This window comes from Protopterus annectens, chromosome 2.part1 (assembly GCF_019279795.1).
Source record: "Protopterus annectens isolate FY-2018-M chromosome 2.part1, PAN1.0, whole genome shotgun sequence".
In the NCBI taxonomy this organism is placed as follows: Eukaryota; Metazoa; Chordata; order Ceratodontiformes; family Protopteridae; genus Protopterus; species Protopterus annectens.
The window spans coordinates 1,428,854,951-1,428,878,552 of NC_056729.1; the positions used below are offsets into that span (position 1 = coordinate 1,428,854,951).

The following is a 23,602-nucleotide window of genomic DNA, read 5'->3' on the forward strand; positions in this document are numbered from 1 at the left end:
ACATCCCGGGGTCATCCAACGTCATAGCCGACAGGCTGAGCAGAGCAATTCTGTTACCGCACGAGTGGTCCCTAAAACAGTCAGTGGCGAAAAGGATTTTTCGCACGTGGGGCCAGCCTTCCTGCGACCTGTTTGCGTCTCCAATGAATGCCAAATGCAGGAGCTACTTTGCCCTATTACCCCCTCCAGGGGAAGTCCCCAGGGACGCACTGGTTTACGATTGGCCCCCGGGACTCCTGTACGCATTTCCTCCATTTCCTCTTATATCAAAGTTTCTCCAGAAAGCCAGGAACCTACACAGGACGATAATCCTCATTGCTCCATTCTGGCCTCGTCAAATTTGGTTTCCCTTCCTGAAGATACACTGCATTCGGGGACCCTGGATTCTGGACCCAGAGCCAGATCTATTGACTCACTCGTCAGGGGTTCCCCATCCCGCGCTCCGGTCACTCCATCTAGCAGCTTGGCTGCTCCAATTCCCAACTTAGCCAGGTCTGATCTTTTGTCACCAGCAGTCCAGGATATATTGGTGGCTTCGCATAAAGCTTCCACTACTAAAACATATACTAGCAAATGGAAGCGATTTGTGTTCTGGGCAAATACACACCATGTGGATCCTTTTATAGCTCCTTTGAATAAGATATTAGAGTTCTTAACGGACTTATTTCATCAGGGTGCTTCTCCTGCTACTCTAAGAGTTCAATTGGCTGCCATTTCGAATTTCCATGTGGAAGAATGTGGAGCTCCTGTTATGGCTCACAGACTTTGTAAAGCCTTTTTAAAAGGGGTTTTTCATATTAGACCACCGGTCAGATCTCCTACGTCACCTTGGAGTCTAAACTTATTGTTATCTAAATTAATGTTGCCCCCCTTTGAACCTGCCTCTTCTTGCCCATTAAAATTTTTATCCTGGAAAACTCTCTTTTTGGTAGCCATTACTTCCGCTAGGCGAGTATCTGAACTTCAGGCTCTCTCCATCAAGCACCCTTATTTGATCTTTCACTCTGACAGAGTTTCTCTTCGAACCAATTCATCCTTCCTCCCTAAAGTGTGTTCTATTAACAATATTAATCAGTCCATTGAATTACCCACTTTCTTCAAAAACCACTCCAACAAAATGGAGTATATGTTACACAAATTGGATGTTCACAGACAGCTAAGATTTTATTTGGATAGAACAAAAGATCACAGAAAAACAGATCAACTCTTTGTGGCTTTTGCTGATAGCAGGAAAGGACTTGCAGTTACCAAAAGAACTCTTTCTAAATGGTTAACGGATTGTATAATCTATGTCACGATTCTTCAAATCAACCCCTTTACACAAACCCAAAGGACATTCCACAAGGTCAGTGTCTACGTCTTTGGCTCATGCAGCTCGCCTACCACTGGACGCTATTTGTGCGGCTGCTACTTGGTCTAAGCCACATACATTTATTTCTCATTATAAAGTAGACAAGGTTTCTAGGGACAGGGCAACCTTTGGTTCCACTGTGCTCAAGAACGCCTCCCGTGAGTTCCTCAGGATCAAGGAGCTAGGACGCTACCCATGTGTAAGAACAAGCGCTAGATTGAACACTATCACATATAGAAGTTATGTCCTTACCATAACGTTCCATGTGGAGTGTTCATCTCGCCTTTGTTCTTACAGTCCCACCCTCCCACCCTTAGGAAGAACGTTCTTTGATGCCTGGCCAGGAGCATTCTGCTACTGTTACGATATGGTGTACATAGTTGGCATTTATATATATATATATATGTGTCTGTTTAGATATATATATAGTTATCTGTAGATTCTTTCTATACATATGTGTATAAGCATGAATGTGCTATTCTGTAGATTGATTTGCTTGCAAACTAGATCTGAGGTAAAGGCAGAGGGGGATTGTGGGTATTAGATTGTCTCGAGCTTCTTCTCGATGCAGAGCTTGTAAGAAGCCGGCACGGAGCCGAGGATCGTCTCCGAACCCATGTGTAAGAACAAAGGCGAGATGAACACTCCACATGGAACGTTATGGTAAGGACATAACTTCTATTTATAGCTAGTCCTAATTCTATTTAAATTCTTCCTCCCAACCTTAGCTTTGGGAATCTACCCAAATGTAATGACTGCAACAGTGAAACACGAAGAACATAGTACAGTTGGGTACACTTACCATAAATGTAGATGTTCGAGTGTATTCACTGTTGCAGTCCTGGTTACCCTCCATCCATCCCCCTTTCTTCTTTTGGCTATACCTCTACTCTCACTTACTATGCTCTAAAAGCTTTTTGGTGTATTTGCCTTTTTTTTGGAGAGATATCCTTGTATTTATAGATTTAATTGCTTCCCATTAGGGGGGCACCTGACATCTGGGGCAAGGAAAACTGATGTAATGGCGTCGGCTGCATGTTTTATACCCCTGACGTCATGAAAGAAGGGACAGCAACTGACGCAGGACCCAAGACTTTGGCCTACTGAGGACTACTGCAAGCAGATAAACCAAATGTAATGACTGCAACAGTGTATACACTCTAACATCTACATTTATGGTAAGTGTACACAACTGTACTTTCCTTGCAGTACCTGTCTTGCTGCTCCTTCCATTGACGTTGTGCTGACGTCTGCAGAGCCTAGGGTAGGCCTTCCTGTCCAGAGAAAAAAAAAAACATGTCTCCCAGTCTAAAGTCTTCCCCAGACTGGCAAGCTTTTTCTCAAGGGATTTTGAATGCTTTCCTGGTACCTAGGCCTTGAACTTTGTATTCTTCTACCCCAGCATCTGCTATTTCCTCTTCTCCATTTTCTGAACTTGAGGCCTCTGAGAAAGATGAGTCATTCTGTGATGAATATAAGTCATTCTCTGTTGAATCGCTGGCTTATTCCACTGAAATTGATTATCCTCTGGAATATGCCTCCCCTGAAGTGGATTCCAGTGGCCGGGGTTCTCCTGCAGAAGATAAATTCCTTTGGATAAACTCTCTCCAAAATGAGAGATTACTTCAGTTGGGAAAACTCACAGGTCTCAGAGGAACAAAAGAAGTATTATGACCTCTTACAAATTGACATCCCCTCCTGTCTTGCCAGCCTTTCAAGATGCTTTTCTGGCAGCATTTAAAAAATCCTGATTCTCAAACTCCTTCTCCTAAAAGGCCAGCCAGGTTTTATAAGGTGCCTGAGGACAGTAGTTAGCTGTATAAATGTAATCTTGCAGATCCAGCGGTGATGTCTCTCTGTCTGCTGGCAAAACTGCCAAATTACTGTCCTCTACCAGTTTTCTCTCATTAGATAAGGTGAGCAGATTGATGGAGAAAATTGGTAAAAAGGTCTACACCTCTTCCACTCTGGCCTTCAGAGCCATTAATTATCAGATACACATGTCCAAATATGTTGTCTCTTCTGTCACAGATTGCTGACTAATTTCCCAGACTCTGCAGCAAAACCCAGAGTTCTACTGTCTTGGAACTGTCTTCCCGGGTTACCAGACATTCCATTAAGTGCAGTTGTGATGCAGCAGAGATGTTTGCTAGATCAGCAACATCCAATTCAATCCACAGGAGATATTCCTGGCTGAGGTTGCAGCCTTTGCCTGAGGATTTCAAGGCAAAGATTATGGACGCACCTCTGTAAAATACTGCTCTTTTTGGTTCCAATGCTGCAGCTGTTCAGATTCCAAGAGAAAGGAAAAGAACTTCAGGATCTTAAACATATTTTGGTCTCCCCAGTTCCAAAATTTCATAGGAACTACCCTTCTAGAAACAATTTCGTAAGGAAATACCTATACTCCCTCCCAAAAACACAAGTAGACCACGTGTTGGCAGATACTTCCTGGGTCTCCGCCATCCTTGGCCCAAAAGGCCCCCTTTCCAGACAAGCCCGATAGTCTGTGACTACCTGGCAACTTACTCACAAATCCCCCTTTCCCAGCACCTTTGTCACTCCCTTTCAATTTGGACAAGCATTACCACAGAGAAATTGATCCTGTCCATTGTTCTAAGAGGTTATTACATGACTTGGAACTTCACTCCTGCCTTCATGGGGATTCCTCTACCTGCAAAGGACCAGATCCACCTTTTCCCTCAACACATTAGAGACTTGCAGGCACTATCAACCATACAGGAGGTTCTTGCTTAGTAAAGAGGAAGTGGGTTCTATTCCAGGATGTTTTTATTTTCCAGAAAAAAATGGCCCTTGGAGAACAATTTTAGACTTGTACCAACTTGCTTTATTTCTTCAAGTACCCTCCTTCAGGATGTTTACCCTACAAACTTTGTTCCTTGTCTTGTTACCCCAGGCTTACCTAGTTTTCTTAGACATAAAGGATGCATACCTTCACATTTCCATCCACGCTCTTTTTAGGAAATTCTTAAGTTTTTCTGTTTCTTCTCATTTTCAGTTCTGTGCTTTGCCCTTTGGACTCTGTATGGCACTAAAGGTATTCACAAAATGTTAGCTACTATCATCGCTTTTTGCAAACTCCAGAGGATTCTCATTTACCCTTACCTGGATGATCTACTCATTCAAGCAGAACATCCAGTCAGCTTGCAACAGAACCTTCAAACCACCATCTCCTCGCTCCTCAGTCTGGGTTTCACCCTCAGCTACACCAAGTCATCCCTAACTCCCTCTCAGGACCAGGTTTTCCTAGGTTGCAGGATAAGGATAGACCTCATGATAGTTCCTGCCTTCACAAAAAGTGCAGTCTCTGCAGATTTACTTCCTTCAGTTGCTTCCTCTACCTTCTGTGACTGCTAGGGATTTCCTCAGGATGCTAAGCTTAATGGCTTTGGTTGTACCAGTGCTACCCAGCCAGACTCCACATGCAGAAATTTCAGTGGTACTTGAAAACACTGTGGTCATAGCATGCTCATCCTCTAGAATTTGTCATCCCACTTCTGTCTTGCCTGAAAAAGGAATTGAATTGGTGGATTCACCAAATTTCTCGGAACCCAGGACTTCCCCTGCAATCGCTACCCCCCCCTTCAGGAAATGTGCACAGATGATTCAGATCTGGGAGGGGAGGCAACCCTGGGAAACCTAGAAGTCCAAGGCCTGTGGTCTCCCCCCATAAGGAACCCAACCCATCAACATCAAAGAGATGAGGGCTCTGATCCCGGCCTTTCAAACCTTTAGGTCATCTTCCTTCCAGGTTCTTTGAAGCTGTTCACAGGCCACACCCACGGTTCTCTGGTATGTGAACAAGCAGGGGGTAAAGAAGTCCAACATACCTTGTAGATTAGCAATCAATGCCTGGGAGATTGCTCTTCAAGCAAAGATAACTTTGTCTGTGGTCTATATCCCGTCAGCTTCAAATATTCAGGCAGGCATTCTGAGCAGATCCATGACATAAGCCCACTAATGGATGATCCACAGGGATGTGTTTTTGGACATTCTCCACCAGTGGGGTACTCTTCAAATAGATCTCTGCCTCCCCCTTAACAGACAGCTTCCAAAGTTCTGTGCCAGCGTCCCACATCCTCTGATTTGGAAGGTGGCTGCCCTATCATTCCCCTGGAAGGGGATGTTTCTCTACTCATTCTCCCTTTACCCATAATTCAGAAAGTTCTCCTGAAAGTACAGAAGGCCAGACCAGAAATCTTATTGGTGACCCCTTTTGGCCAAGACAGCATTGGTTCCCTCTTCTGCAATTAACCAAGGGCAATCATCACAAGTTACCTAACGGTAGATCTGCTCACACAAGACAAAGGGATCTCTCATTCGCCCACATTTGACAACACTGAACCTGACCTTGTGGGTGATAGGCTTCTGATTCCTTTTAGACAACTTTTTTTCTGAAGTCTTGCTTCTAGTCCTGCAGGAGATCAGGAAACCTAATGCAAGGAGATTCTACTTTTCCAGATGAAAGAGATTCTCCATATGGTGTCTTAACAAGAAACTAGGTCCATTTTCGTTGGCTATCCCCTGTAACCCTTTCTTTCTTGTGTGAAGTACTCAAGGCTGGACTGGTTTATTCTTCAGTTAAAGCTTATTTGTCAGCCATTTATGCATGTCTGCCTTTGTCACCCCCCTTAGCTTCTAAGCTAGAGGTCAAACTTTCCTTAATAGGTGTCCTTCACATCAGACCTCCAAGGAAACCTGTTTCTACTCCATGGGACCTAAGTGCTGTCTTGGAAAAGCTGACCCAGACTCCCTTCGAGCCTTCTGCTTCCTCTTCCCTAAAATTCTGCAGTTGGAAAACTGTTTTACTTGTAGCCATTACTTCTGCTAGGTAAGTTTTAGAACTCCATGCTTTAATGGCTTCTCAATCCTTTAAGTTTTCGCAAGGATAGGGTGTCCTTGCTTACCATCCCTTCCTTCCTGCCTAAAGTGGTTAATCATTTGTCCCTCAATCAATCTATTCATCTAGCCACCTTTTTCCCTTCTCCTCAAAACTCCATTGAGAGGGTGCTGCTCACTTTACATGTCCACAGACAACTGAGATTTTACCTGTACCCCAAATCCATTAGAAAGGCTGAACAGTTGATGTTAAGTTGTCAGTCTCGCCTTCATTCTTGCTGGATGGGTTCGGAGCTGATCCTCGGCTCCGACTCGGCACTTGCTAAGCTCGAGAGTCACTTTTACCAGCTCGAGGCAGCCCCATATCCCATGATGCAAGGCGGTAATTACCCAGATCTCGTTTGCCGCTTCGCTTATGAGGTCAGTCTTTTTACCAGCTCCTGGTAAGTGATATTTTTCTTGCTATTTGTCAGGTTTTAGGTTTTCAAACCTTAATTTATAGTCTTTATACCCTTCAATGTACTTTTTTCACTTAGCTCCATACCCATTTCCCATTAGTTCATTTAGTTTTAGCGTATTCGGGCCTTAGGCCTTTCCCACCCTCACAGTTCCTGTCAGGATTTTCCTCAGGTATGTGTGTGTTGTGTCACTCTTATAGTAATAACTAATTATTATTATTGGTTATTTATAATTTTTATTTATAATTTTTATTTGTTAGTGTCTTGTTTGGACTGATTGGTGTGTGTGAGTGTTTTAGGACTGAGATATGTCCAAAGATACTAGGGTCTCAGGTTTCAAGAAGTGTGACTCGTGCTGTCAGAAGATGTCTCTGACAGACGGTCACACTTCTTGTATTTATTGCCTGGGACCCCTACACCTGCATGACTCCTGTGCTATATGTCATTCTTTCAGCCAGAGAGTCCTGCAGGAACATAGAAATAAGTTGATCCTCAGGGGTCTTCTTAAACCAGAGAGCTCCCCGGCTAAGGTTGGCTCCGGGAAGCCCTCCAAACATTCCAAGACCCAGGCTTCGGTGTCCAAGTCTGTGGTCTTGGTTCCGACTCCGCCGGAGTCGATATCAGCTCCGTCCGGAGCCGATCCTTTCTTGTTGGAAGTTTCTGTACCGGTGCCGGTTGGCTCCGATACCCTGGCTTCGGCACCTTGCGTCGAAGCATGTCTTGGCTCCGGCTGGAGCCAAGATATCTTTGTCTCCTCTCGGAGCCGAGTGGTCTTCGGCTCCGATGGCTCCATCCAAGAAGAGGTCTAGATCTCCTTCTTTGGAGTCTATACACTCAGCTCCAGCCTCTCCCTTGCTTTCGGAGCGGAGCCATCAGAGCCGATCATCGAGGTCGTTCAGGCTCTCAGACCACGACTTAGAGAGAGTGGTGAGTAGGCTCTTAAAATCACAGGCACTAGCCCAGATGCTCCATAGCCCGTCTCATCAGACGTCAGCTATTCTACACCCCCCTGAGATTCCTCCTTCGACTCTCTTACAGAGTTCGGAGCCAGAGATTATTGGTACCGTGACTGTTGCTGCTTTGGAGCCGATACCACACCTTTCGGCTCTGTTGTCTTCGACTCCTATCTCCTCCTTGAGACCTTCCTTGGAGGGATCCGGGCGTCGGGCTTCCCTGGTCGGTTCCGATGGGGCGAGTGGCATCTGACCCTTGTCCGACCCCGCTCTCCCTCTTGGGGCTTCGGCCTTGGTGAGCTCGGCCCCGACATCTGCTTCGGAGCCTTCCCTCTCGGTGGGACCAGGGATCCCCGTTTCTTCAGAGCGGGATCTCTCGGCCCTCCCTGGGAGGGGAGCCTTCAAGGTGATGAGGAGTGTGCTAGCCCCTGAGCTCAGTCAGCAGTCGGTTCCTTTAGCTCCTCCCTCTACGGTGCCTGTAGATAACTCTTCCCGCTCTCTTGCTCCCGGACCCAGAGATCCATCGCCCCAGGTCTCCCCATTGGGAAGAACTTCCTCTTCCGAGGTTTCTCCTGATCCTTCAGGTGAACCCCCGCGTAAGAGGACCTGCAAGAGGAAGCACTTAGACTCCCCTGAGTCTACAACATCGGATACCGATTTGGATGAATCGGAGGGGTCCCCAAGATCCCCCCTCTGAGGATGTCTCCTTTTCAGACATCCTTGAGCTCCTTAAACAGAGGGGGAACTGGCCCTCCATTAACCCCTCCGAGGATGAATCGGTATACCTGGAGGCTTTTGGATCTCGACCCTCCACCTCCTGGGTGTCTCCGCCTTTCGGCCCTCTCATGGAGGTCATAGCTCGAAAGGCGTGGGCATCTCCTGATTCGGTGGAACCAGTCCCCAGGAGACCTTCAAAATTTATTACGGCCCCCCGCTGAAAAGCAGTTTCTTACCAAAGGTGTCACGGTTGATGCCATGGTGGTGGCAGCCGCCACCAAGAAGGAACTTCCGTACCAGTCCATCCTCCTAGCAAGGAGTCTAGGACCATGGACAGGTATGGCAAGCGGATGTTTTCCTCAGCGACCTTTGCTATGCGTTCGCTGAATTATTTATGTCACTTCACCAAACTTCAAAGGGACATCCTTAAAGAATTAGGTGAAGTAGTACAGGATCCTTCAGCAGCAGGAGCTCAGGAAAAGATTGCTTCTCAGCTGGGAATCCTTAATTCCATAACCAACTCCTCCATGCGGCTCATTTCTTATGCAGCCGATGGGGCGAGTAGAGCTGCAGGCACAGGAGTGGCTCTCAGATGTCAGTCCTGGATGCGGCTCTGTAATTTTGCAGACCCCTTTAAGGCGTCCTTCACAAACTCTCCCTTTGATGGGTCAACATTGTTTGGTCCTCAGGTGAAGGACACTTTGACCAGGTGCGAGCAAGACGGCAAGACTCTTTCTGCCGTAGGAGTCCGTTTCTCCGCCCCTTCCAGGCCTTATCCCAAAGGTCAGAAGGGGGGGAAGATGTGGTTCCGAAAATCTCAGGGAGTCACGCCGGACGCACGTGGTCAGTTTACCCCCAGAGGTAGAGGGGGTAATAACAATAGACGCCACCCTAGGGGCAGAGGGGGTCCGCAGAACCAGGGCTCCAGAGAGCCTCTCTCTGACGAGCCCTTCCAGCATCCCTGAGGTGTTGCCCGACTGCCCACCCTTGGAGGCAGGCGGGGTCAGTTTGTCGCTGTACCCAGAAGCCTGGCTTTCCCTCTCTGAAGAGAAATGGGTGCAGTCGATCATATCCGAGGGTTACAAGATTCCCTTCGAGGAAAGCCCCTTCCCTCAAAGAGGTTCCCTTCCAGACATACCACCCGGTCTAAGGGAAATTGCGAAATTAGAGGTGTCAAAGCTTCTAAAAAAAAGGGCCATCCAGCCAGTACCAAAAGATCATTTAGAGTCCGGAATCTACTCAAGGTTCTTTTTGGTCCCCAGAAAGACGGGAGACTGGAGACCAATATTAGACCTCAGCAGGCTCAACAAGTCTGTCAAAAAGACAAGATTTCGGATGGTCACAATTCAGTCGATTTTGCCCTTTCTGGGCAAAGACAACTGGATGTGCTCCATAGACCTTCAGGATGCGTACTATCATATAAAGATTCACAGACGCTCCAGAAGTTTTCTCCTCTTTCGGCTGGGGACCAGTCATTTTCAATTCAGAGCCCTGCCCTTTGGCCTCACTACAGCCCCCAGAGTGTTCAAATGCATGGCAGTGGTCACGGCTCACCTGAGACGTCAAGGATTCCAGGTGTTTCCGTATCTCGACGACTGGCTCCTCTCAGCCACCACCAGGCATCAACTCCTCCAAGCCAGAGATTACACTCTACGTCTCTGCGGTCACTTAGGAATTTCAGTCAACTTCGAAAAGTCTTCCTTGTCGCCCTGCCAATCTATTACCTTTATAGGCACAAATCTAGACACTACTCTGATGTCAGCAAACCTAACAAGTCAGATAATCCTAGATATCCAAAACCACGTTCGGATCATCCTATCCAGCAACAGGGAGCAAGCCAGGTTGGTCCTGAAAGTGTTGGGCCTCATGGCAGCTGCCATAACACTTCTTCCTCTGGCCCGTTTTTACATGCGTCTCCTACAATGGATGTTGTTCACCCAATGGTCCTTCCAACAGCTTCCCATGCGTCACAAGATTCTGGTGAAACAGACCTGCAAGAACCATCTATCCTGGTGGATTTCCTCTCCTCTAGTTCATCAGGGCAGACCCTTTGTTCCCCCGGCCCCGGTAGCCACGGTCACTTTGGATGCCTCCCTGATCGGGTGGGGGGGACATTATCAGGGCAGGATGGTTCATGGCACGTGGCAACCGTTCGAATACCACCTGCACATAAATGTCCTAGAGATGAGAGCAGTGCTTTTAACGTTGCAAGCCCTCAACGACTTTCTCCCTTTAGGGACTATTGCAGTTCACACAGACAACATGTCCGTTGTGTGGTACATCAACAAGCAGGGCAGAACCAAGTCCTATCCCTTGTGTCGAGAAGCTCTCAGACTTTGGCAAAGGGCGATCTCCTCTCATCGGTTTCTGGTAGCAACGCATATCCCCGGGAAAACCAACATAATAGCGGACAGATTGAGCAGAGCTATTCTCATGCCTCACGAGTGGTCTCTCAAGCAATCCATTGTGGAGGAGATTTTTCAGAAGTGGGGCCGCCCATGTTGCGATCTTTTTGCTACACCCCAAAACAGCAAATGCCCAGGCTTCTTCTCTCTCTTCCCACTTCCGCGCCATCCCCCCAGAGACGCTCTGACCCAAGATTGGCCCCAGGGACGACTTTATGCCTTTCCTCCCTTTCCTTTGATACCACAAGTACTCCAGAAAGCTACCGTCTTGAGAGCCAAAATGATTCTCATTGCCCCTTACTGGCCTCGACAAATTTGGTTCCCGTTCCTTCATCGCCATCTTTTGGTGTGGCCTTGGCATCTGGACCCAGTTCCAGATCTTCTGACCCACCAGTCGGGTCAGCTGCACCGGTCAGTTCCTTCCCTCAACCTCACAGCTTGGTTGCTCCACTTCCTTCCTTAGCCAGGCTTCCTATGATCTCTAACCCCGTTAGAGATAGCATAGTAGCTTCTCTCAAGTCCTCTACGAGGAGGATTTATTCTAGCAAGTGGAAACGCTTCTCTTTTTGGGCAAAATCTAAGAACATAGACCCCTTTACTGCCCCTATTCAGTCGGTCTTGGATTTCCTTGCGGAAATTTTTCACTCAGGTTCTTCGTCTTCCACAGTCAAAGTTCAGTTGGCTGCAATCTCGAACTTCCATGTCGGTTTTGCAGACCACAACATTATGTCCCACAAACTTTGTAAAGCCTTTCTCAAAGGAGTGTTCCTTCTTAAACCCCCTGTTAGAGATCCTCCACCACAGTGGGATTTAAATTTAGTGCTGACATCCTTGATACTTTCCCCTTTTGAACCGGCTGCTTCATGTTCATTAAAGTTTCTTTCTTGGAAGACACTTTTTCTAGTCGCTATTACCTCGGCTAGAAGAGTGTCTGAACTTCATGCCCTCTGTGTTCGTCCCCCTTATTTAGACTTCCACAAAGACAGAGTATCCTTGAGAACCAACCCATCCTTTTTGCCCAAGGTTGCTTCTAAGACAAATTTAAACCAATCCATTGATCTCCCTGCATTTTTTCCAAATTATTCTAACAGGGCGGAACAAAAATTGCATTACTTAGATGTTCATCGCCAACTTAGATATTACTTGGATAGAACAAAGCAATTCAGGAAGTCCGATCAGCTCTTTCTGTCTTATGCTGAAAATAGAAAAGGTCTCCCTGTTTCTAAAGTGACCTTATCTAGATGGCTATCTTCCACCATTTCTGACATTTATCAGCTTAGGGGCAAACAGCTGAACTCAAAACCTAAAGCTCATTCCACAAGAGGTCTAGCCACTTCTGCAGCCTTTCAGGCTAGACTACCCTTAGATACTATTTGTGCAGCAGCCACTTGGGCCACTCCTCATACCTTCATTTCTCATTACAAATTGGATTTGGCCTCCAGGGACAGGGCAAGCTTTGGTTCCACTGTTCTCAAGAGTCTGTTCCATTGAGCCACCCAGGATAGAGGTGCTAGGGACGCGGTCCCATCCAGCAAGAATGAAGGCGAGATTGACAACTTAACATTTAGAAGTTATGTACCTACCATAACGTTCCATGTTAGTTGTCTTCTCTCACCTTCTTTCTTGCGTCCCTCCCTCCTGTCCCCCTAGCCTGGACAGACCTTGATCTCCCCTTTTCTCTGGAAGATTCTTCTTCCGTGGACACCAGATAGTTCTTGTCCTTGATTACCTGTTTTCCATTACAGCCTTTTTAGGTTAGTGTTTCTCTTTCCTTAGTGGAAAGTTTTTATAGGCAGTTTTTCCTCTAGATACCAAATGAGATCTGGGTAATTACCGCCTTGCATCATGGGATATGGGGCTGCCTCGAGCTTAGCAAGTGCCGAGTCGGAGCCGAGGATTGGCTCCGAACCCATCCAGCAAGAAAGAAGGCGAGAGAAGACAACTAACATGGAACGTTATGGTAGGTACATAACTTCTAATTTGTTTCCTTTCACCCTGGGGCGCTGGATAAACCTGTTTCTTAACAGACTATTTCATCTTGGATCTTAAAAGCTATTACCTTTTGCTATCCCTCTCAGGGAAAAAAAACACTTTTCTTCCTCGGTTAAGGCCTATTTAACTAGAGCAGTGGCCTCCTCTGAAGCCTTCTTTAAAAGATTGGACACTGTCTGTATCCTAGAGGCAGCTACTTGTCTTCTGTTCACACCTTAAAAAAAACACTACAAACTGGATTCTATTTTCAGATCCAGAGCAGGACTTGCTAGAGCAATTCTGTGTGTTTTTATCGATATTTCTTGTCCCCCCCCACACAAACACACACACTAATGACTCACGAGCTTTGGTATTCTCCATCATGTTATTGTTATGAGTACTGCAACATGGAAATAGAAGGACATAAAATAGTTGTGTAAAATATTACCATAACCATAGATGTCCTTCTCTTCCATGTTGCAGTATTCTATCCCACCCTCCTTCCCCCTTGGTTTGTGCTGTTCTTTGGATATGTCTTTAGGTTTTCATTTTGTCGCTTATCCTTGGACTAGTGTTCTGACTGGGGCATTCAGTTCTGAGGATGGTACTTGCAGAAGCCACTTTTATGGACGATACTTGGCTGTCCTATGTGCAATTTGTACGTACCTTGCAGTAACTTAAGTCCTTAGTATAGTGGCTGAACATTCAGATTGCCTAAATGGAATATTCCCCCACGTTATGAGTACTGCAGGACGTTGGTAAAGTTCCCATTTTTGATAGCCATCATGTGTTCTCTGACTCTTTGGAAAAGTCTTCCAACAGTTTTGCCAGTGTGCAAACATGCTGCATGTTCCAATGTGAAGCCAAATTAATAATCCCCTCAGTGTTGCAGTCAAGTCTACTTTTTGGAATTAAAGTGTATCCTAAAAGTTAAAAAAAAAAAAAAAAAGTATTTACAAATCTACATTGCTTGCAATTAAGACAAGGAAATCTCTCAAAAGGGTGACCAACAGATACATTTCTAAATGAATTGGTCTGTTCCAATGTTTGCTTCAAGTTACTACACTTTTTTTAAATACTGTGGTTTCTGACAAATGATCTTGAATGTCAGGGTTACCCAAATCAGTTTCCAATTGTCATTTATAATTTTTTTTATGTGAACATTATCCAAGCTCATAGGAATTAGAAAGGTGAAATTCTTATTAAGGTCGGAACCAGCATCATTGTCACTTCTAGGGATAAAGCCACTAAGAAGAATGGTAGGGAACTTCGTCATCCAAATTGCTATAATATTCTGAGAGATCAGTTTTAATTTGGCCTCAGGATAATCCTGCAACTTCTCTGTAAGAGAATTTACCTCACTGTGGAACTTAGCATCATTACTGGTCAGTCTGCTGAGTCTAATAACTTATCCCCAAAATTTATTGAGTTTCATAAACTGTGGGCTCCACTTGCTGAAATGCAGATAACTGTGGGTAAAAGTGTTTTTGGATAAATGCACTTTAGCAAAAACAACTTGGAGAAATTGCAATTCGGTCAACTGTAATTTTGATGGGTCAAACTATACCTATGTATGTATATGCTTGTACATACATATATGTATATACATACATACATTGGAATACACACATGCACACACAAACACACACACGTGTTTGTGTGTGTGTATGTGTGTGTATATATATATATATATATATGTGTGTGCATATACATATGTATATACACATACATGTACGCAAACACACACACACGCGTGTATATATATACATATGCGTTTATACTTGCATATATATATATATATATGTTCATAGGTTCATACTAGGCTATCTGCCCTAGGGCATTTATAAGCCTAGCCAGAGTTGTATGGCTTTCACCACCCCTTAGGTTGAAGAATACTATATCCATTAGTTTGCCGTGCCTCTGTCCAGCAGTGATACAGAGATGATCCCCGGGGTAAACCTACGATCTCCCATCCACTGGTCAAGATTCCTCTTGAACAGAGCCAGCGAGGTGCTCTGTCTCACATGGACCGGGATTCTGTTCCACAGCATAGGGAGTCTCTGGGTGATGAATCTGTCCCTCCAGCACTTCCTATTTATATCCGTGTTGAGGTTTAAGTCTCTTGCTCTTGTGGCTCTGGTGGATTTGGATTTTTTGAGGTGGAGCATGTCCATTAATTCTGGGTTAGACATGGCCTTGTATGTCAGGCACAGGTCTCCTCTGAGCTGACGGTATGCGACTGAATAGAGCTGGAGTTTCTTCAGTCGGGCAGCATATGGCATATTTTTGAGCCCCTTTATCCTTTTGGTGAGGAACTTTTGGGGTCTTTCCAATTGCTGCAGGTGTCGGGTAAGATACATTCCGAATGGGGCATTGTACTCAATCATTGGTCTGATAAGTGAAGAGTACAGGGTAACAATGACCTCCCTTGATCTGGATGTGAATCCCTTCATAATCAGGTGGGCAATGTAGAAGGTCCTCCTAACCACTTTGGCAATGTGAGTGTCAAAAGAAAGGTTACTGTCAACTTGGGTCCCCAGGTCCCTGATAACCTCTTCTGTGCTTAATGGATTGCCACTTGTGGTAACTTGGGGTTACCTTGTTTTTACCAAAGGGTATGACTATACATTTTTTGGCGTTTAGCTTAAGGCCATGGCTCTGGCACCAGTTATCCGTTTCTATGAGACCTCTCTGAAGGATATCTGTGTCTGATGGATTTTCAACTATGGCGCCCAGTTTGCAGTCATCTGCAAACTTTGTCAGCCACAATCCTCCTATGTTTGCCTGCACTTCTGAAAAGTGGATGCCGAACAAGTGGGGGCCCAGGACTGAGCCCTGTGGGACACCGCTTGTGACCAGCTTGGAGTCTGACATGGCACCAGCAACTCTAACCCTGTGGGTTCTGTCCTTGAGCCAGTTTGCAACCCATCTTGTGACATATGGGTTTACATTTAAGCTGGTGAGCTTTTCTATGATACCCAAGTGGGGTATTGTGTCGAAAGCTTTTGCAAGGTCAAGGTAGGCTGTGTGAACTGCCTTACCCTCATCAATGGCCTTGGTGACTGTTTCAAAAAAGTCGACCAAGTTCAAGAGGCATGATCTGCCCTTGACAAAGCCGAATTGGGTAGGATCCAATGTCTGTAGGTCCCCTATGTCTTTATTTATGAGTTCCATTATGATCCTCTCCATAGCTTTGTAGACCAGGCTTGTTAAGCTTATGGGGCGGTAATTACCAGGGTCCGTAGAAGCACCGCCTTTGTGGAGTGGGACCACAGTTGCCGTACGCCACTCTTTGGGTACGTATCCTGTGGTAAGGCTAAGATTAAACAGCAGCCTTATGTGTGGCTTTAGTTCCTCATTGAGTTTGTGTAGCACACAGCCGGGGACACCATCCGGTCCCATTGATGCTGTGTTCTTAGCTTTAGAGAGAGCAGCTCTCACCTGGGCATTTGAGATGATTGGGAGGTTACACTCTGCTGGGATAGATATTTCTCCTTTTGGGGGGGAGGGAGAGGAGAAATTTTCACTGAACCTGTCTGCCAGTATGTTTGCAATGTCTGTGGGTTCAGTGATTTTTGTATCATTTTGGACTAATTCTGAGCATATCTGGGAGTTTCCACCCAGATTTCTAACATAGCTAAAGAAGGCCTTATGATTGTCTTTTGAGTCCTTGGCGATTTTTCTCTCAAGGTTGACCTTGGATGATTTTATGAGTGATCGTAGTTTTTTACTAGTATTGATCAGAGATGTCTTCCCTTTTAGGGATTTTGCTCTATCTTGTAGTAGCTTTCTCCTCTTGTTGTAAAGTTTGTTTATGGCTGGGGTCCACCAGATCGGGCGCTTGCCTTTGGTGGAAAGGGTCTTGATTTTATTTGGGATTGCTTGATCCATGCAATCCTGGAGGTGCTCACAGAAAGCATTTGTAAGGGATTCAGCAGCGTGGGTTGTGGTTTCCAATGGCTCAGGGGCCTTGAAGGATACCACACCAGTCTTAAGAAGTGTGAAGTTGGCTTTTGAGAAGTTCTTCACAGTGGTCTTTTTTGTTGGGGTGGGGGGGGGATGTGGATCTCCAGTGAGATTAGTTTATGGTCTGATCTTACCAATGAGGGATATACTTCGTGTGGAGCATTTTGTCCCCATGTTTGTGATGATCAGGTCTAGTATATTTTCACCTCTTGTGGGAATGGTGACAAGTTGTTCCATAGCATTTGAGTTTATGAACTCCAGGAACCTTTGGGCTAGAGTATTGGGGCTTGAGTAATGTTCCCAGTCTATGTTTGGGTAGTTGAAGTCACCCAATATGATGGTGTTTGGAGAGACATTTATACTCTCCAGTGTCTTCAGGAAGGCTGTGTGGGGTTCCTGAGTTTGAGAGGGTGGCCTGTAACATGCTACAAACTGTAGAGCAGTTTTGCCTATGGTTAATTGCACCTGAATGGTCTCTGATGCTTCGTGAGTTGCCACCAGCCTGGAGGTGTGGGTATCCTTGATGAATATGGATACACCCTCCTTTTGTGGTACGGTCTGGGTTTTGGGGCCGGGCATGACATGAGGTAAAACCTGATAGTGCCGGGTTGCTCTCAGGAGCCTTGAACCAGGTTTCAGTCACAGCACAGACATCGATGTTCTCCATACTGAGTAGGGCTTCGAGGGCGTGCATCTTGAGATTTAGACTTCTGGCATTGAGCAGCATTACCCTTAGTTTTTTTCCATTATTGTTTTCTAGGGCGGTGGGTTTAGAATTTAAGCCTTGTCTAAAAAAGGCACTATGGGGGTGGCAAGAGCCTTTGCCAATATCCGGAAACCCAGGGGTGACAGATGCAAGCCGTCACTTGCGAAGCAGCGTGGCTTGTCAAGCATGTCATTCCAGGCAGACAGACATTGGATCCCCTTAGAATGACACCAGAAATTAAGCCAATTATTAAAACTGATCATTTTGTCTCTGTATTGTGGCATCATTCTTGGTGAAGGTAGGATACTGCTCAGGGTCAGGGTCATACCAGCCTGGGCTACATAATCTGAGAGCTCCTTTATGTCTCTTTTCATGTAGTCCAGGAGGTATCTCAGGTCATTCACACCGGCATGGACAATGACTGAGTCATACTTGTACTTGCTGTGGAGTGACCTGAGTGCTTGTGTTATGTGGAGGATTCTAGCGCCCGACAGGCAGCTTACTGTGACCCTCTCCTTGTTCAGTCTGGTGAGTGGGACGTCAGTGTGTCTGACTATGGAGTCACCTATGACAAGTGTGTCTGGCATTGTGTTTGGCCTTAAGGGCTGTGACTGATTTGCACACTGACTTTGTGATCTATGTGTTGCTTGTGTTATGTCATGAGGTGGCAGTTGTTTGGGTGTCTGCTTTGGAGGCCTCTGCTGTTTTGGTAGATGTTTGATCAGTGCCTCCAAGTATATCTTTGTGTGTTTATGTGTTTGATTTGTAGATGTCCTTCATGGATGCATCTGCAGTCATAACAGCTGGGTTGTCCTGTCGTCAGGCAGCCCGTCAGTCGGCCGGATTCCAAAGTCCGGGTCCGGCTTCGGCTGATGTCGCTCTTCATCCGACGTCATCTCTGTTGGACTTCGGGTATAAAGGCATCAGCCGACGCCATTTTCCTCAGTCTTTCTTGCCGCGTGGCGCCCGAAGCAGAAGCTGTTCGCAAGTGCCGGTCGGTCGGATCCAGAGATATTTCTACCGAATACTATCAAGACTTCTAAAGCTAAGCACCCTGGGGACTCTTTCTTGCCTCAGCCGATGTCAGAAAAAGTTAATAATTGTTTAACCTGTGGGAAACAAATACCTCATAAAGATTTCCATTCTTACTGTCTGCCTTGTTTAGGCCCAGCCCACGACGTAGCAGCCTGTTCGCCTGTGCTTCCTTCAACCGACGAACGCTTTAGGCCGGGTCGGAGTTTGCAGAACAGTTTTTCGGTTCTGACTTTGCTTACATTATGTCGCCGAACCTCCGACTACACTTTCTGCCAAAAGCAAGAAAAGACCGACACTCGCGGTCCGCAGTTTCGGCTGAAACCACGCTTAAGCAAACCGCGAGTGTCTCGGTTTCGGCCGAAACCGAGAAAACTGATCTAGGTACAGCCGAATCTATCCCTACACTTGAGGCCCCTGCTACAATTCTTGAATCGGCCTCTGAAACTTTACCCACTGACTTATCAGACACCATTCCTCTGGATGTCTCTACCCCAGCACGTGGTGCTGCTAGGCCTCCAGCAGCCATGTCCATTAAGGCCTTCGCCAGGGCTAAAGCAGCCAAGTCTGCCAAATCAGTGCCTGTTAAACCACCCTCTACCAGGCCCTCTCCTAGTTCTCAAATGCTCACCTTGGCAGAAGATTTGATTTCTTTAATTAGAGGATCTCAACCTCACCCTGACAGGGCCTCTCAGCCCCCAGATAAGAGACCTAGGGCAGAGCCCCCTGAGCCAGTGTCCTCTGATGATTCTGCAGATGAATCAGACATTACTGACCAGCCAGAGGCCCCTTTCTCTAACTTTGAGGATTCTGATGCTGAAAAATCCATTCCAGCTGCTTCCTCCAGAAGAATTCTCCTTTGGGGAAACCTTGCATGCCATGCGAGAGCAGTTCCAATGGCAGCAACAAGAATTCTCAGATTCCTAAAAAGACTTAGAACCTTTCTGCACCTTCCACAGCACAGGCCCTTAGCTATACCTCCTGTTCTTTCTGTGGTGGATGACGCCTTTAATGATGTCTGCTCTGCTCCAGACTCATTACCCCCAGCCCCTGCCAAACCAGACAGATTTTACAGGGTGCCTGACACTCATCACCACCTTTACAAGGCCCCCCTTGCAGACCCAGAAACTATATCCCAGGGTCCCAAGGCAGTTGCCGCATAACCATAGCTAAAAACCCTACTCCTTCTGAAAGGGAAGCAAGGGCATTAGACAGATGGGGTAAAAAAGTATACACTTCAGCTACTCTCTCAGCTAGAGCCTTAAACTGCCAGTTTCACATGATTCAATACCAAGAGTTTATGCTTGATCAGTTAACTAAAAAATTAACCACTGAAGAAGCTCTTGACAAGAAATATGTATTAGAAATGGTAAATAACATACAACAGGTTAGTAACCATTCCTTAAAATGTGGCTATGATGCACTGGAGGCTTCATTTAGATCAGCCATGACTGGCACAGTGATAAGAAGGCATGCATGGCTAAAGGAGCAAGCTCTACCAGATCATGTTAAAGCTAAATTGTTAGATGCTCCTATGGATAAGACAAGTTTGTTTGGTGCACCTGCCCAGCAGGTTATGAAGAAAATGGAAGAAAAGGCGAAATCAGTTCAAACTGTTAAAGATTTCCTACAGGTTCAGCCCCCAAGGTTTAGCAGGAACTGGCCTGCCAAGAATTGGTCCTTTCCTGACTCCACAAGATTTCAAAGGGGCAGGAACAGACGTTCCAGAGGCAGAAACCAAACCAGAGGAAGTGCCTACAGAGGACGACAGTGGCAAGGTAACAACAGAGGCACAGACACAGCCACTGCCTCTACTTCAACACAGCCACAGTGACTTACTCCTAAAACCACCTACCAGGGAGCAAATAGCAGCTCCACTAGGCGGAAGGTTAACTTTATTTGCAAAGAACTGGCACCACATAACAAAAGACAAGTGGATTCTACAAATTATACATCAAGGTTACCGATTCCACTTCCACACTATACCAGTCAAAAGTGGAATGCCAAATCTACCTCCAAATCAAAAAACAGAAGCTTTACAACAGATAATGGAGTTAGCAAACATGAGAGCTGTGGAAAAGTGCCTGCAGCAGAGCAAGGAAAGGGGTTCTACTCCAGACTGTTCCTAGTTCCAAGAAAGGAAAAAAGTTGGAGACCAATTCTCGATCTGTCCGCCTTGAATACATACATCATTGTCCCAAAATTCAAAATGCTGACCCTACAGCAACTTCTTCCCATGCTGGGCAAGGAGTGTTGGCTGGTAACTCTAGATCTCAAGGAGGCATACCTGCACGTCCCTATTCGACCAATCTGCAGAAGATACCTCAGATTTCTTGCAGGATCAGAGCACTATCAATTCTCAGCATTGCCTTTGGTTTATCTACTGCCCAGAGTATTCACAAAATGCCTGGCATCAGTAATCGTGATACTGCAGACTACAGGAATTCATATTTACCCATACCTGGACGACTGCCTGCTACAAGGGACAACAAAAGCAAGTTGACAACAGATTTGCAAAGGGTCATTTACTTGCTACAAGCACTGGGATACACAGTCAATCTACAAAAGTCAAGACTGATACCATCCCAAACAAGGACATTCTTGGGAGCGGAATTGGACACAGTGAGACAAATGGCATTCCTAACTACAGAAAACAAAAAGAACTCCCTCTTTACTTCTTGTCACTAACAAAGCTAAACAAATTAACAGCAAGAAAAGTTCTGCAGGCCTTGGGCTTCATGGCATCATGCATAATTTTGGTTCCATTTGCCAGACTACATATGAGAAAACTACAGTGGTACCTACGGAATTTATGGTCCCAACACAGGCACAGCCTCGAAACAGAAATCCCACTAATTCCATGCTTAAAACAGGAGTTCCTATGGTGGGCCCAGGCATGCCGGTCCAACTCAGGCCTTCCCTTTCACAGATGTCAAGCAAGCCAGAGCATTACAACAGATGCTTCGGACCTAGGATGGGGGGCCCACATGCAGGACAAATGCGTGCAAGGATTGTGGACTCAGGATCAACTTCACCTGCACATCAACCTAAAAGAAATGCTGGCTGTAAAACTGGCTATCCAAAAGTTCAGACCATTTCTCAAAGAGGGCCAGCTGTTGATAAGGACAGACAACACCACAGTCATGTGGTACATCAACAAACAGGGAGGCACTCATTCATACCCCCTTTGCAGAATGACTTTGGAACTGTGGACCCTGGCACTCAGCTACAACATCCAGCTGCAAGCAAGATTTGTACCAGGAAAAGAAAATACTCTAGCGGATATTTTAAGCAGGACCACATCAGATGCTCACGAATGGCACCTGCACCCGGACATCTTCAGGACCATTACAAAGAAGTGGGGAATGCCTCAGATAGATCTATTTGCATCCCCTCACAATCACCAACTCAAAAAATTCTGCACAAGGACATTTCACCCACTAGCATGGAAAGTGGATTCGCTCTCCTTCAGCTGGAAGGGCCTAACAGTTTATGCATTCCCACCTCTTCCCTTGATACACAAAGTACTCCTAAAAATCAAGGAAGAACATCCAAGGATAATCCTGATAGCTCCAAACTGGCCAAGACAACACTGGTACCCACTACTAAGGAGCCTGTCTCGGAACAATATTTGGCCAATACCCCTGATGCCTTTGATGCTAACTCAGAACAACTACAGCACCATACATCCAAACCTGAAAACCTTACAACTGACTGCAGGGAACATCACATAGCAGCAGCTAATCAAGAACTTTCCCAAAGAGTTAAAGACATTATTCTTGAAGCACGCAGACCTTCAACAAGAAGGAACTACGCTGGAAAATGGAAAAGGTTTGTCAGTTGGAGTTCTGAAAGAGGAAAAGATGTGTCAAACATAGATATGCCTAACATCCTGGAGTATCTGGCCGAACTTCTCCATTCAGGCCTGTCCTACTCCTCCATCAAGATACATGCATCAGCTATTTCAGCAGAATACAGCTTTGATCCACCTGTTTTTTCACACCCTCTGCTCAGACAATTTCTCAGAGGAATCAAGAATGTAAAACCTCCAAGAAAACCACCATTACCAGCTTGGGACTTAAACTTCAGACTAGAAAAGTTGACACTATCACCCTTTGAGCCAGCAGCAACAGCAGACTTACAACACCTGTCATGGAAAACCGCTTTTCTACTGGCAATTACCTCAGCAAGAAGGGTTTCAGAACTACAGGCCTTAATGGCAGTGCAACCCTTCCTAATCTTCCACCAGGATAGAGTATCCATGAGGACTAATCCAACATTTATGCCTAAGGTGGTATCCAGAGTGTCTTTAAACCAGGCAATCCACCTACCTACCTTCTTTCCCAACCCACAAAACAGAGGGGAAAGAATACTGCATACCTTGGATGTGCATAGACAGCTACGCTACTACTTGGACAGAACCAAAAGCAGCAGAAAGACTGACCAGCTTTTGTGGCCTATGCAACTGGAAGGGAGGAAAAGCTATTTCCAAACAGACAATCTCCAAATGGATAGGAAATTGCATACGATTCTGTTACTCCTTCCATGGAAAACCAATTCCACAGAACATAAGACCTCATTCTACAAGGGCAACAGCCACTACCACAGCCTTCTTACGAGGAGTGGCTACCAAAGACATTATTGAGGCGGCTACTTGGACCTCCGTGCATACATTTGCCAAGCATTATAATTTGCCTCTATATTCCAGATCCCGAGCAGGGTTTGCCACTGCTGTACTGCAAGGGATCCTAAACACACCATAATATACCTTTATCCTCCTCCCCCTAGTTGGCTATGGTATTCTACCCTGTTGAGGACTGCAGATGCATCCATGAAGGACATAGTACAGTTTTGTACCTACCATAAATGTAGATGTCCGAACTGGATAGCATCTGCAGTCAGGATTACCCTCCCTCCTTCCCCTCTGAGGTACTCCTAGGGTGTTTACCCTCCTAATAGCTAGCTGATGGGGGGGAGTCTGTTATGGTGTATTTGTTTGTATATATGTACATACATGCTTATTTTTGTGGTTACCTCTATCCTTTTGGAAACATTGGCATCTATCCAAAAATTTTAGCCTTCAGGAGGGCTTCTGGCATCTGGGGCAAGAAACACTGAGGAAAATGGCGTCGGCTGATGCCTTTATACCCGAAGTCCAACAGAGATGACGTCGGATGAAGAGC

General features: G+C 45.9%; 1 protein-coding gene across 2 annotated transcripts in view; it reads left to right on the plus strand.

Moving 5' to 3' along the window:
- Nucleotides 1-23,602, plus strand: part of FAM193A (family with sequence similarity 193 member A) — a 2,395,037-nt gene that overhangs the window by 1,132,916 nt on the left and 1,238,519 nt on the right. The gene's annotated exons all lie outside the window — the stretch shown is intronic.